Genomic DNA, 5301 nt, shown 5'->3' with positions numbered 1-5301 from the left:
GTTCATCCATCTCAGTAGAACTGACTCAAATTTGTTCTTTTTTATGCCTAAGTAATATTACATCATGTATGTATTACATCATGTATATATATCACAACTTTAGCCATTCATCATCAATGGACATCTAGGTTGCTTCCACGTCCTAGCTGTTGTAAATGGTGCTGCAATGAACACGGGGGTACATGTATCTTTTAGAATTGTGATTTTCTCAGGCTATATGTCCAGTAGTGGGATTGCTGGTCATATGGTATTTTTATTCCTAGTTTTTAAAGAAATCTCCATACTGTTTTCGATAGTGAGTGTAACAATTTACATTCCCACCAACTGTGCAAGAGGTTCACTTTTCTCCACATTCTCTCCAGCATTCATTGTTTTTAGATTTTTTTGATGGTGGCCATTCTGACCGGTATGAGATGATACTTTATTGTAGTTTTGATATGCACTTCTCTAATAATAAGTGATGGTGAACATTTTTTCATGGGTTTATTAGCCATCTGTATGTCTTTTGTGGAGAAATGTCTGTTTCAATATTCTGCCTTAAATGAACTCATTGCTTTCTTATCCTCATTCTAAACAGCAATATCGATGAAATCACTGGTTCATATTTGTGTTTTTATGTTCTGCAAATTAAATATGTAACAGTTAAAATACAAAATGTATATACAGGTAGAGCCTGGGGTCTGGTACCTGACAATTTAATTCAAATCTTATCTCTACCACTTACTAGCTGTGTGACCTTGGGCAACATACTTAACCTCTCTGTGCCTTGGTTTTCTCTTACATAAATTGAGGATGTTATTGGATGCTCTGGTCCACTATGATTGCCTCCTTCTCTCAAACTCTTAACTCTTCTTGTCTTATTTTCTGAACAACCTACTTGTCACCTGTCATATACTACCTTCAGTCTTCATTCCAGGAAAATTATGGAGCACTTACCATATGCCAATTACAGAGAGGCTGAGTCCTGGGCTGGATCCTCAATAAGATTACCAAATAAAATTTCACTTGCAACCTTTAGGTTGTGCATTTGCCTTTAGGTGACATTTTCAACACCAAAGTGCTCACAGCATTCTTACTTTGATTTGCTATCTCATGTCATAAGACCAGGGACAATACTGCTTTGTTAGAACTCCAAGGCTTACCTGATTCAGGAATTACAGAGAAGTCACTTAAATTTGGGCTGGGAAAGGATAAGGAACAGGACAGAGAGTTAGTGCCTGGAGAAGTATGATTCAGTAAGTAAAAGGAACGTCCCCATCTGTTGATAAGATGTAAAATGACAGACTAGATTTTAGTAATCCTTTCCTCCCTGTTTGGAACTTACCGGAGCAGTGAAATCTTGGTTCACATTTGAAATCTCAACCTGAAGAGTTTCAAGAAAAATTCTTTAATAGCTCTAGTGGTTAAACAAAAAGCAGACACAATGCTACATATCAACAAATTGATTGTTGCTATCTTTCTCCCCAGGTGTAGAATGTTTCTAGGCTCCAAGTGAGCCCTCTTCATTGAAGAAGCTGTGAACTTCAAAGGCAGTCCATCATGGTCTTTGATACTTGTTGAACTGAATTTAGGAAATTGCAAGGAATCTCATTTGCAATTTAAGCTGAGGGAAGGTTCTGGTTTTAAACAAAAGGGGTGAAACTTCTCTGGAATCTGTAGTCTGTCTGGTTAATCAGAAAACCTTTTGGATAAACACCAGCTACTTCTCCGACTTATCTCTGAAGTACAAAGTGCCTTCTGAGTATCTTGATCACTTGAATTCTAGAAAAGACAAAGTGGAAATGAGACACTCTTTGTAGCTTTCTGGAACTACTGATTTACCATTTATTTTGTATATCAGATTGCAGCCATGAAATTAAAAGACGCTTCTTCTTTGGAAGGAAAGTTACGACCAACCTAGACAGCATATCAAAAAGCAGAGACATTACTTTGTCAATAAAGGTCCATCTAGTCAAGGCTAGAGAGTCCCTTGGACTGCAAGGAGATCCAACCAGTCCATCCTAAAGGAGATCAGTCCTGGGTGTTCATTGGAAGGACTGATGCTGAAGCTGAAACTCCAATACTTTGGCCACCTGATGCGAAGGGCTGACTCATTTGAAAAGACCTTGATGCTGGGAAAGATTAAAGGCGTGAGGAGAAGGGGACAACAGAGGAAGAGATGGTTTCATCACCGACTCACTGGACATGAGTTTGGGTAAACTCCAGGAGTTGGTGATGGACAGGGAGGCCTGGCGTGCTGCAGTCCATGGGGTCGAAAAGAGTCCGACACAACTGAGTGACTGAACTGAAATGAACTGAACACCACAAAGGCAAATCTATGCTCATCAATGATACTTAATTATGAACTAGGTTCAGACTGAGATCTATTATTGGACATCTATATGCCATTTCAATGGCATATGCTATGCCATTTCAAACATCTCATCACATGTAATCATATTAATCTTCATGACAAGTTAATTATTAATTCTGTCATTATTATTAACATATTGTTAATCTTGTTCTAGAATGAAGAAATTAAAGAGATTCAAGGTCACTTAGCTAACATCTTCCTCAAATGATAACCACAAGAAAATCATTTTTAAAAAGATATTATTTGCCTTTATAGCCTGCAGAGCTAGTAACTGATGGACATAGATTGAAGTTAAGCTCTTAATCCTGAAGAACACATTCTTTGTTCTGTGCCACAGTCCCTTGTTTATTCTATAAATTTCTGACCACATAATTTTTAGATAATTACAACTTCTCTGCGTCATTTGTAAATTGAGGATAATGATAAAAGATTGTTAATGAAAAAAACGACACTGTATATCTTTATATAGTGAAACTCAGGTATCCATGAAAAAATGAAGGGAAATTCACGAATAAATTTGTAAAGTATAAAGTTATAAATTAAGTGTCATGAGATTAACTATAAATGACTTTAGGGGGTTGGCTATGTCTTATTTTTTGTTTCATCCCCAGGCCCCAGTTTAAAGAGAGATTTAACAAATGTTTGTGGAACAACATGGGTGAATAATAATGATTTCCTTGGGCCTTGGATAAATGTTTATACACTTGAAGGAAATAATGGAATTCTAGAACTGGAAGAGATCTTAGAACCACCTACACCCATGGTTCTTCAAACATTAACGTATGGCATTAGAATCCTCTGGAGAGTTTGTTAAAGCACAGATTGCTGTGTTCCAGACCCCCAGAGTTCTTGGGACACAAAGTCTGGGGTGGGCTTGAGCATTGTCATTTCTTTTTTAAAAAGATTCATATTTATAATTTGTGTTTTGGCTGTGCTGGATCTTCCTTGCTGCACTCAGGCTTTCTCTGGTTGTGGTGAGTGGGGGCTACTCTCCAGTTGCGGTGTGAAGGCTTCTTGTTGTGGTGGTTTCTCTTGTGGAGCATGAGCTCTAGGCACATGGGCCTCAGGCATTGTGGCACATGGGCTTAGCTGCTCCTTGGTATGTGGGATCTTCCTGGACGAGGGATCCATCCATGTGCCCTGCATTGGCAAGTGGGTTCTTAGCCAGAAGACCACCAAGGAAGCCTTGAGTATTGTCTTGAGCATTTTAACAAGTTCCCAGGTGAAGCTGATGTTGCTGGTCCAGGGACCACACTTTGAGAATCACTAACCTGCCACAACAATAACTAATATTTATTAAGTGCTAATTATGTGACAGGCACTGTGCTAAGGGTATAATTCATATTAGGTCATTTAATCATTACAGTAAGTCTATGGATGGAGACATTATTAGCGTCCTTATTTTAGTTATAAGAACAATGAGACCCAGAGAAGCTAATTCTTTTACCCAGACTCATCTCCCTAATAAGTGGTGGAACCAGGGTGATGCATTCAGGCTGTATGATGCTATATCTGGCTCTCTTGGGTGATATTATAACTTCACAGAGCGAGGTGCCTTGTACATCAGTCTAGATGAAGAAATGGAGGCCCACCAGAAGTGACTCGCCCAAGGTCACATGACAAATTGGAAGAGGAGTGTGAATGAGGACACAGTCTTCCTAGTTCAGCATCTGCCTTCTCTTGCCATAGAGCACGAGGAGCAGGCAAGGGTCCTGCTCCTTCTTTCAGTGAATTCCCAAGGCCATCACCTTCTAATCAGTTTGAGTAGTATAGATGTCCTTATGGTGCTCTGATATCTTAGTCATTTTCCTTATTTACCCACTATTTCATAACTTAAGGAGGTGGTGGTGTCTGTAGAGGAGAGAGTAGGGATTGATGGATGAGTCATGAGGCTGGAGGCTAAAGACCCAGAAAGCAAAGGGGTTAATCAGACTGATGAATGGCTCAAGAGTGGGTGGAAGAAATGTCTCCATGTGTCTTGGCAAGTCCTCTGTAATATCTCTTCCCACACTTAGAAAACCTAGCTCTTAGGGACTTTAGGTCAGTGTACCTCAACCACCCAAGTCTCCCAGGGATGCTGGAAAGGAAAATTAAGAATGTTTGGTTTGGGGAAGACTGGGGCTAGGAGGGCTCTTAAAACTCTAAATTCAGTCCCCAGAGGCTCTGTCCTTAGATATGCTGTACTCTCTGGTTTCTGTGCCCATAAGTTTGTTTGTTTGTTTTAAAGTAAAGTGTAAGTCAAACTTATTAGATTTGTCCACAGTCACCAGTGGTGATCTTCTTGCTGGTCTTGCCATTCCTGAGCCCAAAGTGCTCCATGGCTTCCACAATATTCATGCCCCCCTTCACCCTGTCAAAGACCCCGTGCTTGCCATCCAACCATTCAGTCTTGGCAGTGCAGATGAAAAACTGGGAATCATTTGTGTTGGGGCCAGCCTTTGCCATGGACAAGATGCCAGAACCTGCATGCTTCAGAGTGAAATTCTCATCAAATTTCTCACCATAGATGGACTTGCCACTGGCACCATTACGGCGTGCAAAATCACCACCCTAGCACATAAATCCTGGAATTATTCTACAAAAGCAGGAACCTTTATACCAAATCTTTCCTTCCCAGTGCTCAGAGCATGACAATTTTCTGCTGTCTTTGGAACTTTGTTTACAAAAGCTCAAAGGAGATGGGGCCCAAGGTCTTGCCATTGTCAGTGATGTCAAAAAACAGGGTGGGGTTGACCATGGCTGAATAGCGTGGGAGGCTCCAGGGTGGCACCGTCTACAAGGCTGTACCCATAAGTTTTGCTAAACAGGTGTCTTTGAGCTGCACAGTGGTCAGGGTAAAAACATTTAAAGTGAGTTTGACATCAGAATTAAAGAAAGGTTTAACATCCCTGCCTGCAAAATCTGATTTCTTTAAGGACCCTCCGTCCCTCATCCTTCCCATCCTTTTT

The 5301-nt window shown here is 40.4% G+C and overlaps 1 pseudogene; it reads right to left on the bottom strand.

The window, feature by feature from the left end:
* Window positions 1-4600: 4600 nt before the first annotated feature.
* Window positions 4601-5090, bottom strand: LOC133059063 (peptidyl-prolyl cis-trans isomerase A-like; annotated as a pseudogene).
* Between the last annotated feature and the right edge of the window lie 211 nt (window positions 5091-5301).

Source organism: Dama dama, chromosome 7 (assembly GCF_033118175.1).
Source record: "Dama dama isolate Ldn47 chromosome 7, ASM3311817v1, whole genome shotgun sequence".
NCBI classification, from domain to species: Eukaryota; Metazoa; Chordata; class Mammalia; order Artiodactyla; family Cervidae; genus Dama; species Dama dama.
This window is presented reverse-complemented; position numbering and strand designations above follow the sequence as displayed.